This window comes from Dermacentor andersoni, chromosome 6 (genome assembly GCF_023375885.2).
Source record: "Dermacentor andersoni chromosome 6, qqDerAnde1_hic_scaffold, whole genome shotgun sequence".
Classification (NCBI taxonomy): Eukaryota; Metazoa; Arthropoda; class Arachnida; order Ixodida; family Ixodidae; genus Dermacentor; species Dermacentor andersoni.
Genome location: NC_092819.1, coordinates 178,455,377 through 178,474,416, shown reverse-complemented (window position 1 = coordinate 178,474,416; position 19,040 = coordinate 178,455,377). Strand labels below are relative to the sequence as shown.

The 19,040-nt window shown below is 47.4% G+C and overlaps 1 protein-coding gene and 1 pseudogene across 1 annotated transcript in view; both read right to left on the bottom strand.

Annotated features, from left to right (window-relative positions):
* The window catches only part of LOC126523919 (uncharacterized), a 359,924-nt gene that overhangs the window by 125,658 nt on the left and 215,226 nt on the right, over positions 1-19,040 (bottom strand). The window lies entirely within an intron of this gene.
* The window catches only part of LOC140218906 (uncharacterized), a 31,434-nt pseudogene continuing 15,130 nt past the window's right edge, over positions 2,737-19,040 (bottom strand).

Sequence of the window (19,040 nt, the reverse complement as noted above, 5' to 3'; positions counted from 1 at the left end):
TCACGAAATGTAATGCCTACAAATTTTGGACAAGAAAATACATTGCTGCATATGCTCAGGAGTCTCCTAGCATTGCATAACAAGAACGTAGCAAGCTACCCATAACTTGGGTACATAGAAATCAGCTATGCAGTACGGCTAATGGAAACACCAAATAAGTATGCCAGCGCTGATTACAGCTCAATTCTAGTGCATGAAGGTCTGGAAAATATATATATATATATATATATATATATATTTATTTTTGGCGCATTACAGTCTGCATGGCTGCTGCGCCATAAAAATCCCAAGTCATCAAAATATTTTATTTGTAAAATTTCTGTTGAATAGAATCGGGCACATTCTTCCTTCGAAACTAAGGAATTAGTTAATTTCTATTGTAATGAATACCAATGAGATTATCAGTTTTAGCGTGTCTACCAAGTTGACATTTCCAAATTCCCCGAGTTCTCCAGGTTTTCCCCGAGTGCCTTGGCAAAATTTTCTGAATGAGACAGAACTTTGTTATTCTTTAATTTTTTTTGTTGATACTGTCAGTCCATGACGGGCTATTATAGGAGTGGATATAACATACATAAACAAAGAAGTGCATTAGTGCACTTGAACAATGCACTAAAAAGAAAAAAAAAAAAGAAAATGAAGCAGCACTGCTGATATGAAATGCATTCACAATATAATTACAGAGCACATTTTGACTTATTATATGACAATATTAGTACGGAACATCAAGGTGCATCAGGGTACATAAAGCAATGTATTACTTCCAGGAATGCATTAACTGATTTTATTTGTACAATTGAATGAGGCAAGGAGTTCCACTGCTGAATTGCCCAGGGAAAAAAACTATACCTGAAGTAGTCATTGTGCACTGTACAAGGAGGCACTATATACATACTGTGTCATAAATACGGGACTGTGTCTGTGCCGTGGTGTTTCCTGTGTCTTGATTTGGAAGTACTTGTCATATCTTATTTTAACATGGTTATGAATTACTAACAACAGGAATTTAAGCCTTTCATGCTTGGTACGTTTTTATAGAGGTGAGAGCTCTGCAAGTTTACATAATTCAGTTGGAGAGTGAAAATAGCAGTATTTATTAAATATATACCTAGAAGTAAGGTGCTGGACCTTCTTTAGTTTTAGACAGCTACTTTGGGTGAAGGGATCCCATACTATTTTTGCCTACTTAATTATGGGTCTTAGCAAGGTTTTGTAAGCTAAAATTTTAATTTCAGGGAAGGCACAGTGCAGGTTACATCTCAGACCCCATTATACTTTGTTAGCTTTTGCACAAAGCTCATTTACGTGAAGATTCCAATGCAAGTCGGGTGTAAATGTAAGACCTAGGCATTTATATTGTTTAACTCGAGCAAGTTCATGACCATTGATACTGTATGAGAAATTCAGAATATTCTTTTTTCTAGAGATGGACATAAAAATCAATTTAGTTGGGTTAAGCGGCATTTGCCACTAATCACACCAGTTCTTAATTTTCTGTAAGATTAAGGTCGCCCTGATCACCTGGTGACTCTATTCTCTTGTACAATAAGCAGTTTATTTATTTATTTATTTATTTATTGTACCTTCAAGGCCCGAAGGCGTTACAGAAGGGAGCGGAACTAAATATACAGCATGTGCAGATAACAGGATATAATAATAACAAGAAAAAAATTAGAAAGTGCGGATTAACAAAAGTATTCTTCAATAGTAGTTCTAAAAGCAGATGTATCGGTTATGTTAATAATTGAGGCCGGCAGATGATTCCATTCATTGGTAGTTTTAGGAATAAATGAATAAAAAAATAGGTTCGTGCGACAGTGTGGAACGCCCAATTTATGCCGATGGTCAGTACGAGATGATATATATGCAGGTTCGGACAAAAGTTCACATTTTAATTCCGGATTGTAATAATAAATTGTAAGTTGTCGGCAAACATTCTTATTTGGGTAGTGATGTCATTTGGCAGATTATTCATAAAAACTGGGAATAAAAGGTGCCCTAAGACACTACCCTGGGACACCCCGGAAACCACGGGAGATAAACTAGATTGCTGATGTCCCAGTTGAACATATTGCTCTCTATGTGCAAGGTAGGAAGTGAGCCACAGTATAAAGGCAGAATTTTTGAAGGTAACACTGATTTTAAGTAAAAGCTTTTTGTGGGACACCTTGTCAAAGGCCATTGCAAATTCTGAGAATATTATATCAACTTGGCCACGGGAATTAATTGTGCTAGAAAGCTCATGTACAAGTTCAATAAGCTGAGTGATGGTGGACAATCCTTTGCGAAAACCATGTTGATCTGGAAAAATTTAATTATGAACGTTAGCAGTGTGTTCAACGAGGCTGGTTGGCTCATCTTTAGAATGAAAACAGGAACTGCGTGACACAGGACGAGCGAGTAAACAGGACCGAGCGCTGAGAAACCAAATGCTTTATTTGCAGAAGCAGCATATAAATACATCATGAATGTGACAAAGAACATAAAAAGGAGGATAAGAAGGATAAGCGTCAGCCAAGAAGATAATCGATTTCTTTTGTTGAGAGCGTCAGTAATGCAGAGCTGACGCATGCGTTGCCACTTTTGAATATGGAAATTGCTTCAAAGATTTCCCGTGCACACTTTTCACTATATCTTCCAATTATTTCACACTTCTTAAAGATCGGGGTGCAACCACACGTCTTACAGTGGACAGCTAGATGACTGTACGGGTTCCCTTTCAGTAAAGCGGCATGCTCATGCACTTGCGTCCTTGAAGTGGCTGCTCAGGGCTTGCTCAGATGATAGGTTGCTGCAGGGGCTACCTTCCTTGTCCGAAAGGAGCAGTTTCAGGCCCTCGTCCCAGAGTGAACAAACAACAGAGGCTGCCTTTTCGCATTCCTTGCGTTCATTGGGTACGCAAGTACTGCTCACACCCGAAAATAGACAAGCTTGAAACGCTCTGCTCAAGGGCTAAGAAATGCAGCTTCAAGGGCTAAGGATGAGGACATGAATCGTGTTATCAAAGACTGTGTTGATCGTCTTCCTCGAGGGCGACAGTAACGGAAAACACTGCAGCGCAACAGGGCGACGCTCGCACACGCAAACAAAACGGTCACTCCACAGGCAACGCACCCAGTTCACGGCAGTCTCTGCTGGCGTCTTACCAGGCGCCCTCTAGCAAATTGAGGACGAAATGCTTAACGGAGCAGCCGCGAGTGCTGCCATCTGTCCAGAGACACAGGAGATAGGCAGTGCGGGATGGCTGACACCTCACATCCCACCCACTCCTTGGCGACCAAGTCCCATGGTCGTAATGTTCTGCAGAAGAAAACACTGTCTTGGAAGCAGCACAGGGCTGGGGCTGGTGATGTTGGTGTTGCTAAGAATGTGTCGCATTAGACGTCGTAGTCATCAAGCCATCGTGGTTGGCAAATATGACGACACAGCCGACTGAGAATATGAGGCTCTGCTGCTATTGTAGGGCCTTGAACACAGTTAGCACCTGTAGGAGGAGCTTGGGGACAGGGTTCTTCATCGCATATAGCTTGGATGGGCGGCATGAATTGCGTAGGAGACAGTTCTGCATCATTTTCACTGTCAGCAGAATCAGATCACACAGCAAGCGGAGTTGCTAATAGGTTCACAAGGGCTTGGTCGAAGTACAGCGGGCAAAATGGCTTGATTTGGCTTGAATATACGATTCTCTTGTCTCTTGAAAATGTGCTGGACGGGTGGGCAGTAGTTCAACGAACCACGACAGTGACGGGAGTGTTTTGATTGACAATCTTATACAGGCCTTTGAACACGGGGGAGAGCTTGGCTGTGTCGTCTGTAATAGGTTCTTGGCAGTCAAGCCAGACGTATTGTCCAATGTGAAATGTGGCACCACGATGTGACTCATCGTAGTGACGTTTTCGGTGTTGTTGAGCACGTACTGACTTGTCCTGAGCTTTAAGACGATGTTCCATGAGATTTAGTACCCTTGTTTCAAAGCTAGTTGTGGCTGGACAGCGGAATTTCATCACCGTAGACAATTTGGGAACATAGCGGTGCAATAGTTCAAAGGGCGAAAATTCTAAGCCTACATTGATTGTTGTGTTGACGGCGAAGGCAGCTGCAGCCAGTTTTGTGTCCCAAAGTGTAGGTTCAGCGCTACACATTTTCTTGAGCACCGAGACGAGAGTTGCAATGCTGCGCTCAACAAGGCCATTACTTGACGCACGGTAGGGAACAGAAAAATGCTGTTGAATGCCATGAAGTCTGAGGAAATGTTAAAATTCATGGGAATCTAAAGCACGGCCATGATCTGACAAACAGTCATCAGGAACGCCATAGGGATAGAATACAGAATACAAGTGCTGAATTGCTTCCTTAGCATTCGCTGTGGACACACACCAGGTACTATGAAGTGGGTAGCAAAGTCGATGACATTCAGGATGTACCCACTGCTGTCGCCGATAGGCATTGTAATGTGGTCCATGGCAACAGCATTAAATGGAACTTCAGTTGTTGGCATAAATCACATTTTTCCCACGTTTCATGTGGTAGGACGTTTGTAAGCTTGACAAATTTGACAGCCTTGCACATATTGAGTCACCGTAGAGGTCATGTGTGGCCACCAATAGCGAGCTTGCAGCTTCTTAAGTGTACGCTTTGCATCCATATGTCCAATGTCATTGTAAGCCATTTCAAGAATGGGCTGGCGTAGCTTAGAGGGGGCAACAATGGTGTTCAAGCAGGACGGCGTACAATGATACAGGATGTCATCCACAATGAGGAAGTCAGCACCTCCTTCACTGTTGGTTAACAGCTGTTGCCGTATGGATGAGCATTCTTCGTCATCTTGTTGAAGCTGATGCAACATTGTCACGGAATCAAATATGGTGCACGAAAGACATAACGGCATGTCAGCAACAATATTCTGTTTCCCTGGCTTGTGTTGAACTGTAAAGTCAAATTCGACCAGGTCCATCAGCATGCCCGTAAACTGGCAAGAGGGCTTAATATTTGTCGTGAGGCAGTGCTGATCGCCATGTTATCTGTGGTTAACGTAACTTTTTCTCAAGTCTCTAAATTTATTAAGGCAGTTTTTCGCATGCGTACCATGGCCACGCACGTTTATATCTCCTTCCGTTCCTCTACAGCGGGTGCGCTTTAGAACCACGGCACTGAAAATATGTTGAGAAATTTTTTTTTTCCTTTTTTTTTTCCTTCCTTAAACTCGTTCTCTTAACTACTACACGCCGAAACAAATGAACAGCACTCGCATTCGATCCTATAAATGAGAATATATATATATATATATATATATATATAAGCACAAGTAATTTCCCCTATGTTGTCCTTGGTGTCAGTGTTTGTTGGCTTCTTAGGATATGACTACACATATATATGTATATATATATATATAAAAACTTGCGCTAAATAAATGAATTAGATATTATTATGAAATGAATTAACGAAATATGAATATGAATATATGAATATATATATATATTGTGGGGATGCGCGACTCTCACGCGTTCCCTGATATGTTGTTTTCCAGCACGGCTCGCGTGGCCTGGCGCCCGCGATGGTCGGAGTGGTTGAGGCGCAGTACGAGAGATGGCGCGAATGTTGCGCTGCTAATGCCGCCGACAGGCGGGGTTACTTGGGCGCCAAAAGACAAGGCGCTTCCTCTTTCGTTCGAGATTGTCGAGCGGCGCGGACGTCCCGCGCGGGCGCCGATCCATGCTTCTGCGAGACTGTCTCCCGTGGCCGCCTTCGAACGCGCCACCATTCGCGTGACCATACACGCGAACGACCAGGCGTTGGGATCCAGCATGGGGCGAACATATTCGCTCGCTATCCGGTCGCGGTGAGTCGGATTTCTAGATTTGTTGCGCGCCCATCGGCATGTTTTGTGGATAGCAACTCGGCTAGCTGGCATTGATCTATGAAAGGTGCAATAAATGCCCTTGTGATTGTTTGCACGACTGTGTTGTCGTTCCTTTGTCCCAAGAGCACGGAGGAGAATGCCACATCTGGCGCCCAACGTGGGGCTCTTGGGGCATCGTACGATAGATTTAACAGTTTTGCTTCGTTCGAGACCTTTGTTTGAACCGAAGCGTAGGGCTAGTGTGGATTTTGATCGCTAGCGTTGGCGGCATGCTTTCTTGAGCGAGGCGACGGTGGCTGAACTGTGTTTGAACATGTCAACATGCTAAGCCTTTTCTCAAGTGTCTTTTTTTAATGACATTCTTTGGTACGAGAGCCACGTGGTCTGCATCCTGGGAGAGCGAGGCTTAGCGCCCGCGGAGCATTCGCAAGCCTGAAGCGAGTGATTACGGAAGCCTCGTGGGTGGTCCGAATTTCTTATGTAAATAGCTTCTTCTATCTCTTTGACTCTGATGAAGTTGCGGCTCTGGGAGCCGGGTTGCCGCGGGCCACGGGTGCCACTACGGGCTGACTGGTATTGCAGCCTGGCACCAGGCGCTCCGACACCATCTGGGACGGTGGGCGCCGTCAACTCGGATGCTGTGTGCACCGAGCGAAGTAGGACCACCTCAAAAAGGTGACGCCTCCTGTCAGCTGCCTGTTTTGCGCTCATTTTGGGTGTTGTTTTTGGATGCCGGTTGTTGTCAGGGTAGCGATGCTTTAGGCCTAAGGCTTTACAAAGCTGCCTGTCGCACGTGGAGGGACACAACCTGGTGGACCGTGGCGTTGAGGTGTTGCAAGTTGCTTCCCTCATTCTATTTAGCCTCGCACGAATTGAAATTACTCGTTCGACTCAAGGAAGCAAGCTTCGTTCACGTGAACTTAGCATCTGAGTAGCTGCCCGATCTTTTGCTAGCCGAGTCGAACATTGTACCACGTGGGCGGTGCGCATGCAGAATTCCTCTCCATTGCACTACTTTAGTGTTTGCCGAGTGTGTTGAGTGTACGCAGCGTGATTGGAGTCACCCCTGGTTTGCCGTCACCTGCACATCGTCTGCGCTGCTGCCCCGGACTGTCGGTGGCGTTAGGAGCGGAACACTCGCGCCATCTCTCGTACTGCGCCTCAACCACTCCGACCGCCGCGGGCATATCAGGGGATGCGTGAGAGTCGGGCATCCCCACAATATATATATATATATGAATGAAATATGAAATGAATTATGAATGAAATATATATTATTTCATTTATTAAGCACAAGTAATTTCCCCTATGTTGTCCTTAGTGTCAGTGTTTGTTGGCTTCTTATGATATGACTAATAAAAATCGGGCCCCTCGGTTAACCCCCTTTCTTCTCGTTATATATATATATATATATTGTTATGCGCGAAGGAGAACGTTTATAACCCTTACGGATGAAGGGGACCGTCTACTTTAGGTCGCGAAGGCGAGCGCAAGAGCGGCCAGCGTCGTTATCTTCTTCTTTGTCCCACTCGGGACCGAAAGCACGTTCACCGATCTTCGTTTTCTTCATGCGTAACATTCCTCTCGTCGCAGACGAAGCCCGCCGGGCGAGTCAATCCGTTTGTCCTGACGTGAACAATTTCAAGCGGGCGAGATGGACCACTTGTGTCTTGGCAGCTCTTCTACCACTCGCCGTGAGGCGAGCTATGTTATACGTGACTTCCGTGAGTCTGTTAATAATAACAAACGGTCCATCGTAGGTGGCCAAAAGATTTTGGCATAACCCGCGTTTCCGTACTGGAGTCCACCGCCAGGCTAAATCACCAGGGCGATAGGTTACTGGACGGTGGCGAATGTCGTACTGGACGGTGGCGATCTGTCCTGCGATGCCAAAATGCGCAAATGAGCAATACGACGAGCCTCTTCGGCAATGCAGAGAGTCTCGGCGACAGTTGGATTTTCGTGACTACAGAAAGGAAAAACAGCGTCGATTGTGTACCGGGGTGCCCGTGCATGAGCAGGAAGAAAGGGCTATAGCCGGTAGTCTAGAGCTTGGCGGTGTTGAACGCGTACGTGATAAAAGGCAGTACGTCATCCCAGTTCTTGTGTGTCGGATGAAACATACATAGATAGCATGTTTACAATTGTTCGGTTGGTGCACTCCGTAAGCCCATTCGTTTGTGGATGGTATGGTGGCGAGTGACAAAGGTGGGATTCACACAAATGAAGCAGCTCCTCCACGACGTCCGCTGTGAATTGTCGTCCACGGTCGCTGATGATCACGCGCAGCGGACCATGTCGCAGGATCACATATTGCTGCAGGAATGTTGAAACGTCAGTGGCAGTTGCAGAGGGCACGGCCGCCGTCTCGCAGTAGCGTGTGAGGTAGTCGACGCAAACAACTATCCAACGATTTCCCTTGGCTGATTTTGGAAATGGGCCTACGAAGTGAATGCCCAGTTGTTGGAAAGGTGTGCTTGGAGGCGGGATAGGCTGCAGGAGACCAGCTGGAGCAGTAGATGGCCGCTTGTGGCGCTGACCACAAGCGGCCACATACGTCTCAGCAGACTGTCGCATTCCAGGTCAATAAAAGCGTTCCTGAATACGGTAGAGCGTCCTCACCGAACCTAAATAGCCAGACGTAGGGTCGTCGTGCATAGCACTCAGAATCACTGTGCGAAGGCTCTCCCGTACCACTAGGAGAAAACATGCGCCAGTGCTGGAAAAGTTCTTCTTATACAGGAGTCCATCATCTACACAGAAATGGTTAGCTGTCGTCGAGGCGGTCGTAGCGGTGAAGACCGGTGTTAATTTATCGTCTTTTCGCTGTTCGGCTTTGAAGCAGTCGAAGTCTGGAAAACGTGGTGACACAGAAGCCACGAGGGGATCGAAGTCATCGGCGTCACAGTCCGTAGTGCTAAGTGGCATACGCGAGAGGCAGTCCGCATCAGCGTGTCGTCGACCGCTCTTATAAGAGACGGTGAAGCTGTATTCTTGCAATCGGAGCGCCCAAGGCGTAAGGCGGCCACACGGGTCACGAAGATTCACAAGCCAACACAATGAGTGGTGGTCGGTGACCACTGTAAAGGGGCGTCCATACAGGTAAGAACGAAACCGCTGAACCGCAAATATTAGTGCGAGGCATTCTTGTTCCGTGACAGTGTAATTCTGCTCGGGCCTACTTAATCAGCGGCTTGCATATGCGATCACGTGTTCGCGGTCACCGTAGTGTTGAACTAGGACGGCACTAATACCTATGCCACTGGCATCCGTATGGAGTTCCGTCGGAGCTGAAGGACTGAAGTGTTGAAGAACTGGTCGCGACGTCAGCAGAAACTTCAACTGACGAAAAGAAGAGTCGCACTGCGGAGTCCACTCAAAGGGGGTGTCCTTTCGTAGCAGGCATGTCAGCGGATACGCGACGTCGGCGAATTTAGGAATAAATCGGCGGAAATAGGAACAAAGCCCCAGAAAACTACGGAGCTCCTTGACAGAGCGCGGTGCACTGAACGCTTCAACGGCTGCTGTTTTCTGGGGACCAGGGCGAATGCCATCCTTGTCGATGAGGTGCCCAAGCACAAGGGTTTGGCAGTCACCAAAGTGGCATTTCTTAGAGTTAAAAACCAGACGAGCGTTTCTGATGCAGTTCAGGACAATATCCAGACACGAGTTGTGTTCGGTGAAGGTGCGGCCAAAGATGACGACATCGTCGAGGTAGCACATGCAGATGTTCCACTTCAAGCCGCGCAAAACAGTGTCTATAAACCTCTCGAAAGTTGCCGGAGCGTTGCACAATCCAAATGGCATCACATTAAATTCGAAGCCTGTCAGGGGTTACAAAGGCAGTCTTCACCTTGTCGTCAGGATGGATCGGAATTTGCCAATAGCCGGATCGTAAATCTACTGAGGAAAAGTAAGAGGCGGAATGAAGGCAGTCTATTGCGTCATCAATACATGGGAGTGGGTACACGTCCTTTTTTTTGTTACACCATTCAAACTGCGATAGTCGACGCAAAATCTCCAAGATCCATCTTTTTGTTTAACAAGAATCACTGGAGCTGGCCACGGACTCGCTGACTCTTGTACGACTCCCTTTTTCATCATTTCGTGCACTTGTTCGTTGATAATCTGGCGCTCTGATGGTGAAACACAATATGGCTTTTGTCTAATCAGACTTGCCGAACCCGTGTTGATGGTATGACGCATTCGAGACGCAGGGATTGGAGGTATTTTGTCCTTCTGCGCAAAGTCGAATACTGAAACGTGCTTCGAGAGCACACCCACTAACGTTCAGCGTTCACTCGTGCTGAGCGATTTCTTTACCATCGACAAAAAGGCTGTTTCCGAACTGTGGCCATCAGGTTCTTCCGGCACATCTGTAAGTTAAGACACTGATAAGGACGAGTGTTCCCTGGCGAAGGCTAATTTCATGCTGTCTGATGGTATAACGGGATCCTTAGAACAGTTTACGGTCCGTAAGCCAGTGCGTCCGCCTTTGATCGACACCACACAATGTGGCACCAACACATTCTTCTTCACACAGTTAAAGTGCATCGGTTCTATGGTAGCTTCGAAGCTGTCGGAATCGGCGCCGCAACGGACAACGAGAACGCAAACGGTAGATGGTGCAGGTATGACCGTATCACCACAAACACACAGTGTAGTTTCGCGATCTACAGGGTTCTCCAGGCGTCCTGATGGAATCCTACCACTTATGAATACCTTCCCGGTGCAGCAGTCGACAGTAGCACCACACTCCCGCAAGAAGTCCATGCCGAGAATAACATCATGGGTCGACTGAGGAATAATTACAAACTCTGTCGTAATAACATGGCCTCCCAAAAACACGTCAGCACTACACACACCAATAGGTCGCAACGGCTCGCCACTCACTCCACAAAACCTTCAATCTTCGTCCCATTTAAACAAACCCTTTCGCCCTAACACGTGTTTAAGAGACACTCATGACCGAAATTGTTGCGCCTGTGTCCACCAGAGCAATCACAGGGACATTATCTAAAAGAACGCGCACTTTGTTTTTCAGCATCAACACAGGAGGTATTTCTGTCAGTAGCACGTCTCCAGCGACCTCACCTCCATCGGCCGCGCTAGCTAGTTTTCTGGTGAAGAAGGGGAGGTGGTGCGACGCCGCAGTGAGGGAGAACGGGGAGCACGACGTTGCGGTGGGAGTATCAAACTCCTGTCACATGCCGGGGAGCGATTCCGGGAGCTGCTCAGCCAATACTCGTCACCAGATGATACGTGTGCTGGCCACGGGGCACCGTGCAGCCGTTCGGAGGGCCGAGAAAACTCTGAGGGCTGGCCATACCACGTGGTCATACGCTGGTTGCAAAACCGCGATATATGACCCGGGACACCACAGGAATAACACACCGGGAGAGGTCGAAACCTTGGTTGTTCCTCGATGAAGCGGATATTATAATTTTCCCGCGTGTAGTGGGTTGGTTCATGGCGTGTGTCACGACGATACATCAGGCGTCGAGAAGGCGTGCACTGAGCGCGTTCGTCATAGCGCGGAGTCGGAGGGCGTGTTGTCATCCTCGACTGTGGGGCTGCGCTGTAGTCTACGGCCACTGCGGTAACCATCGGTTGCCAAGGGGCCGAATGTGGCACCGTCATAGCCTCACGTGACGTGTACACGCCATGGTGGTCAACAGTTCAATGCAACAACTCTTCGCGGCGGGAAAGTTCCTTGCGGACAATCTGTCGGATGGTCGAAGGAAGGTCGAGGCAAGGACTCGTGTCCACACTGGCAACCGTCGTAACGTTTGCCAACCGACCAAACTTTGGCGCAATCCAACGCATCTTGAGCATTTCAAACGTTCTGCAGTACCGAATGACGTCGGACACAGAACTGAGGCTCTCCTTTCCAATTAGAAAATTGTACACATCCTCAGCCACTCCTTTCAGCAAATGTCCAACTTTATCTTCTTCCGACATGAGAGCATTGACCACCTTGCACAGCTTTAACACTTCTTCTATATATGTTGTGCATGTCTCACCTGGTAGCTGCGCCCGTTGCGACAGTGTCTGCTCCGCACGCTTCTTTTTGGCGACTGAGTCCCCAAAACACGCCTTTAGCTCGTCAACAAAATGTTCCCACGTCGTAAGCACGTCCTCGTGGTTCTCGTACCACACGAGGGCAGTATCGGTCAGGGAGAACACCACATTGGTGAGCTGAGTGGTTGCATCCCACCCGTTGGACTTGCTCACTCGTTTGTAGTGGACGAGCCACTCGTCGGCATCATCCCCCGCTTTGCCTCCGAAGGTGGGTGGAACTTGGTAGTATGGCAGGGCACTCCTAGGCGCTGCCCTCGGAGCGGCTCCTTCTAGCATGTCGAAGACGGTCACGGCTGATGGCGATAGGCCGGCAAGTCGACGGCTTCGACGAAGCTGCGGCAGTGACGGTTCCATTGTTGTGAGCGGTACCCCGCACCTCCACCACATTGTCACGCGCGAAGGAGACCGTTTATAACCATTATGGGTGAAGGGGACCGTTTACTTTAGATTGCAAAGGTGAGCGCAAGAGGGGCCAGCTGGTCGATCAACACAGCGTCGTTCTCTTCTTCTTTGCCGCACTCGGGACCGCAAGCATATTCACCGGTCTTCGTTTTTTCATGCGTAACAATATATAGAAAATTATCAGTCATAGCACTCGTAGTAAAGCCCTCTGCGCCATTCTCTTTTCGAAAGTAGTAATATTAGGGTTATTATAATTAGACAAACGTATTTCGCTCTCATGAGCAGCACTCCTTGGGATAGTTACTCCGGCGAGCTTCCCACGCTAAGCGTGCCGCGCCCGCCTCACACCTGCTTAAGCTTTTCCTAGTCTCTAGAGCCACTCGAGTTCGCTCGATTCAAACTAAATAATGTCTGCGCAACCTTGGACAATCGGAATGCACGTGATCTGCGCCTGGCCGGCTGTTCCGGCCACAGAATATCAGGGGAGCGTTATAAGTAGAGTTTGCAGAACAGAATAATATGCGAATAATGAATACCTTCTTCCGCAAACGGGATAGCCGAAACTGGACGTGGAGGAGCACGAATGGCGAGACTAGAAATGAAATAGACTTCATGCTCTGCGCTAACCCTGGCATCATACAAGATGTGGACATGCTTGGCAAAGTGCACTGAAGTGAGCATAGGATGGTAAGAACTCGAATTAGTCTAGACTTGAGGAGGGAACGGAAGAAACTGGTACATAAGAAGCTGATCAATGAGTTAGCGTTAAGAAGGAAAATAGAGGAATTCCGGATCAAGCTACAGAACAGGTATTCGGCTTTAACTCAGGAAGAGGACCTTAGTCTAGAAGCAATGAACGACAATCTTATGGACATCATTAAGGAGTGTGCAATAGAAGTCGGTGGTAACTCCGTTAGACAGGATACCTATCGCAGGAGACAAAAGATCTGATCAAGAAACGCCAATGTATGAAAGCCTCTAACCCTACAGCTAGAACAGAACTGGCAGAACTTTCCAAGTTAATCAACAAGTGTAAGACAGCTGACATAAGGAAGTATAATATGGAGAGAATTGAACATGCTCTCAGGAACGGAAGCCTAAAAGCAGTGAAGAAAAAACAAGGAATAGGCAAGAATCAGATGTATGTGTTAAGAGACAAAGCCGGCAATCTCATTACTAATATGGATGAGATAGTTCAAGTGGCTGAGGAGTTCTATAGATTTTTGTACAGTACCAGTGGCACCCACGATGATAATGGAAGAGAAAATAGTCTAGAGGAATTTGAAATCCCACAAGTAACGCCGGAAGAAGTAAAGAAAGCCTTGGGAGCTATGCAAAGGGGGAAGGCAGCTGGGGAGGATCAGATAACAGCAGATTTGTTGAAGGATGGTGGGCAGATTGTTCTAAAAAAACTGGCCACCCTTTATATGCAATGCCTCATGACTTTGAGTGTACCAGAACCTTGGAAGAACGCTAACATAATCCTAATCCATAAGAAAGGGGACGCCAAAGACTTGAAAAATTGTAGACCGATCAGGTTACTATCCATTGCCTACAAAGTATTTACTAAGGTAATTGCAAATAGAATCAGGAACACCTTAGACTTCTGTCAACCAAAGGACCAGGCAGGATTCCGTAAAGGCTACTCAACAATAGACCACATTCAAACTATCAATCATAAGATAGACAAATGTGCAGAATATAACCACCCCTTATATATAGCTTTCATTCATTACGAGAAAGCGTTTGATTCATTCGAAACCTCAGCAGTCATGGAGGCATTGCAGAATCAGGGTGTAGACGAGCCGTATGTAAAAATACTGAAGGATATCTATAGCGGCTCCACAGCCACCGTAGTCCTCCATAAAGAAAGCAACAAAATCCCAATAAAGAAAGGCGTCAGACAGGGAGATACGATCTCTCCAATGCTATTGACAGCGTGTTTACAGGTGGTATTCAGAGACCTAGATTGAGAAGAATTGGGGATAAAAGTTAATGGAGAATACCTTAGTAACTAGCGATTCGCTGATGATATTGCCTTGCTTAGTAACTCGGGACCAACTGCAATGCATGCTCACTGACGTGCAGAGGCAAAGCAGAAGGGTGGGTCTAAAAGTTAATGTGCAGAAAACTAAAGTAATGTTGAACAGTCTCAGAAGAGAACAGCAGTTTACGATAGGTAGCAAGGCACTGGAAGTGGTAAGGGAATACATCTACTTAGAACAGGTAGTGACCGCAGATCCGGATCATGAGACAAATTATCAGAAGAATAAGAATGGGGGTTGATGCGTTTTACAGGCATTCTCAGATCATGAACAGCAGGTTGCCATTATCCCCCAACAGAAAAGTGTATAACAGCTGTGTCTTACCAGTACTCACGTACGGGGCAGAAACCTGGAGGCTTACGAAAAGGGTTATACTTAAATTGAGGACGACGCAACGAGCTATGGAAAGATGAATGATGGGTGTAACGTTAAGGGATAAGAAAAGAGCAGATTGGGTGAGGGAACAAATGCGAGTTAATGACATCTTAGTTGAAATCAAGAAAAAGAAATGGGCATGGGCAGGACATGTAATGAGGAGGGAAGATAACGAATGGTCATTAAGGGTTACGGTCTGGATTCCAAGGGAAGGGAAGCGTAGCAGGGGGCGGCAGAAAGTTAGGTGGGCGGATGAGATTAAGAAGTTTGCAGGGGCGACATGGCCATAATAAGTACATGACCGCGGTAGTTGGAAAAGTATGGGAGAGACCTCTGCCCTGCAGTGGGCGTAACCAGGCTGATGATGATAATGAGTCCAATTATCCGTCAGGAGGAAAAACTTCCCGTTTATATGACGTATGGACGGAACTTCAAACAGATGGCCCAATGAACTGACAAACATTCCCAAACACTGCTGTGCAAGTTCTTTTCTGGAGCTGAGAGCGCTCGGCTGGCATATTCAATAACAATCTCATGAGTGCCCTGACATTGAGACAGCACAGCACCAAGTGCCAGGACAGAGACATCTGTTGTCACAGTAGTTGGGGCAAAAGGGATCAAAATCCCCAAGGATGGGAGCTGAACTTCTGTTCGAAGGGCTTCGAAGGCAGATTCTCAGGCTGGAGTCCATTTGAAGGTCCCACTTCTGACAATTGCCTGAAGAGGCGCTGAAATTTTGGCAAAGTTGGGGATGAATCTCCTGTAAAAGTTTGCTATCTGTAACCAGGATAGCATGGACTTAGCATTCGTTGGCACAGGCATCTTCAAAATTTACTTCAACTTTGGCCGGGTATGATTGCTTGCCTTCTTGGGAGAGTAGATATCCCAGGAATGTCAAGGATGGGACTGCAATCTGGCATATGGCGAGTGTGATCTTGAAGCCACTTTTCAGAAGGAGACTAAGAACTTCCTGTAGCAAGTCCACAAACTCAAGGAAGTTGGGGACAAAGAGAAGGATATCATCAAGGTATACGCAGACGCCACATTTCGCATGTCGCGGCTTCAGTAGTCGAAAGATGCTTTGCATGACTCTCTGAAAGGTTGCAGGGGCATTGTTTAGACTAAATGGTATTCACTAGTAGTACACAGAAAGGTGCCATGGTGTGTGATAAATGATGTCTTAGGCTGATCTTCCTTGCATACTCGAATTTGCCAGTGGGCAAATTTCAGGTCTAAGGATTCGAAGAGGGAACATCCAGCGATGTCGTCCATAATATCCTCGGCACGGGGAAGCGGCTGGGCAACGCTGATGGTCTGCTTATTGAGAGGAATTTAGTTTGTGCAGAGGCACTTTTTGGTGCCTCTTGAAACGACTGCAGGAAAGGCCCATGGACTTGAAGATAGCATGATGATACCTTTTTTTAAGAGCTCATTGGATTGTTGCTCAATAAATGCTCTATCATCAACAGCGTAATGGTACGGTTGTTGGCTATACAGCACAGCTCCAGGACAAGATCAATGGAATGTTCAGCTCCCTCAAAAAGACCCAAGTCATTGTCGTCAGTAGCGAAGAGCCCCATATGTTGCTCAAGGACTTCCCGGATGACAGCTGACTCTCCTGTGGTGAGCCATCTACCGATTTTTGCCCCACGCAGGATGGAGCTTGTCTCGTCTGTTGTGGAGTTGCCTGAGCAGTGGTGGGACTTGCCGACACTGTTGTTCTCAAGTATTGGTTCACGGCATGCCAGGGACAGCCATGGCAGTTGGTTGTTATCTGGAAGGGGTTCGAGCTGTAGGCCTCCAGTGGTAAAGTGCGTTGAAGCCAACAAGGGCTGGCTGTGGAGAAACACGGAATTAGACATTCTTGGGAAGGCTTTTTCAGCGTGGGTGGTGAAGTTCTGTGGGTTTTGGTGGCTTCACAACGAGTTCTGCCTGAGCAGCTTTAAACTAGTCTTCTCCGAGGATCAAGGGTAGAGGGTTACAGGGAAGCACTGTCACATCTACAATTGCAGAGATGGGCCCAAGTGAAATGCAAGTCGTCGTTGTATTTACGGGCATCACTGTATGTCCCCCCCTCCCCCCCCCCCCCCCGACAGAGATAGGAGGCTTTGTCGAAAGTGACAAGGCAGATGATGGGACAAGGTCTTCAGTAAATATGGTTATCTTAGAGCCACTGTCTGGGAAGCCATCGACAGTTCCAACACCTGTTACATGCACTTCTATGACAGCGCACTGCACGAGTGACCCCTGTAGGCAAGACATGGCCACAGTATGGGGATGGCTGTTGTCTGGGAGTCTCTGACGAGTAGCTCGGGGTGCAGGGCACCTGGCAGCCAGGTGGCCTAACTGTCAGCAATTGAAACGCGTGGTGTGCCGAGGTCTTGGCCACTACGGTATGCTGCATAGTGCACCATACTGAGCGGAGATGGCAGCATACTTTGCTTCCTGCTTGTGCACGGGCATGTTGGCAATGCGCTGGTGTGGACATAAAGGCAGTGGAGTGGTGGGCTGTTGCCTGGAGTTTTGAGGCGGCTGGTCTGGATTCTTGGGTGTTGAAGACCTAGGCGGGTAATCGTGCTGCGACTTGCGCTGGGGCTCGGCAGGCAATGGGCTGGAGTAGGGCTGCATTCGGACGTGCTGAGCGCATTTGTCGAGATTGATGCACGTCGCCATAAAATCACGGTAGAGGGTTGGCTGGCAGCGATGGCGGCAATCACATGCTGCTCACGTAAGCCTTGAAGAAGGTAGTCGATCTACTGCCCCTCGGAAAGCTGGACAGGGCATTGTTCCACCAGTCGCAATTTCACGAAGGCGTATTGGCGGATTCTCATCGGCGTGTCGGTTAATCTTGAGCACCCGCTCCTGCCACTCGATGACGGAGAGCTCAAAGGAGAAAGTGTTCTTGAGCACGTTGCTCCACTCCTGACATGTCACATACTGGTGACCGAATGTCAAGTGCCAATTGCGAGCTGTACCCTTCAGTTTACTAGAAGCGATGAGGCGAGTAGTGGCGTCATCCCAAGAGGCGAGTTGTTGCACTCGACGCACTTTGTCAAGCCATGCGTTGACATGTTGTCTCTGGGATTCGTCAAAGTGTGGAATCTACGCTGAAAAGTCGGGCAATGTCGTTACAACTGTCGAAGGCCGGTGCAAGTGCCCCATCAAAGCCGCGAGGGCTTGAATAGTGGTGGGATCCAATGAAAAGCTTGCGGCCAAAGGCATTTGGTCTGGCGTCGGAGTCGGTTCACGGTTTGCTTGGATATCGATGTGCAAGCGCTGAATAAGATCGTCTTTCGTACCAGACGTGTCCAAGTTCCGTCTTTTGAGTTCTCTGAGAAAATCAGGCAAGACATGGTCACCGTGTACAATTTATGCCAATGACTTTCAGGCATAATGAAGTACGATTGTGGTGACGGCTAGCTTGAGTCAAACGCCGGAGCAGGCTTAGCTTTGTTTCAGAAGTTCGAACGGCATTAGAGGCTGACTAGGCTTAGCTGTGTTTCAGAAGTTCAAACGGCGCTCTAGGTTTGGCTTAAAAGAACGCGTCGAACGATGCAAAGGCTTAGAAGGCTGTTCGTGATGATGTTAAATGACTTGGAAGGCTTCGCTTACTCACTAATGGCTTTGGAGGCTTTGGTTACTCGATCATCATCGGACAAAGGCGGGCTTAACGAGATGCCAAGATGCAGATGTGCAGTTGCTGAGGCTCGTCGACTGCGCCAGATGTGAGGCTCGAGGGCGAACAGCTAAGGCACATGGGCCCTGTCTCTTGGTAATTACATCTTTAATAACGCCAGTAATGGAAAACACTGCTCTGCAACAGGGCGACACCCACACACACACACAAAACGGTCATTCCACAAGCAACGCGCCCAGTTCTCGGCAGTCTCTGCCGGCGTCTCACCAGGTGCCCTCTAGTAGGTTGAGGACGAAATGCTTAACGGAGCAGCTGCGGGTGCTGCCATCTGTCCAGAGACACAGGAGATAGGCAGTGCGGGATGGCTTACACCTCACAGTGTAATGTTTACTTTATTTAAAAAGAAAACAGAAGCAAAGTGTTAATAAAATGCACAACAAATAAAATATATTTGAAAAAAATGGTAAACCCCATTCCAAATCAAGTCGAACACTTTTAAATACCAATGAAAAAAAGATGCATACAGAAGCAAATATTTTTGAATATGAGCTATTTCTATCAATTGATAGCAAGCTCATTGGTATGAGGCCTGAACTTTGTCACAACTAAGATTCTCTCTCAGCAGCTGGGAAGTCAACCT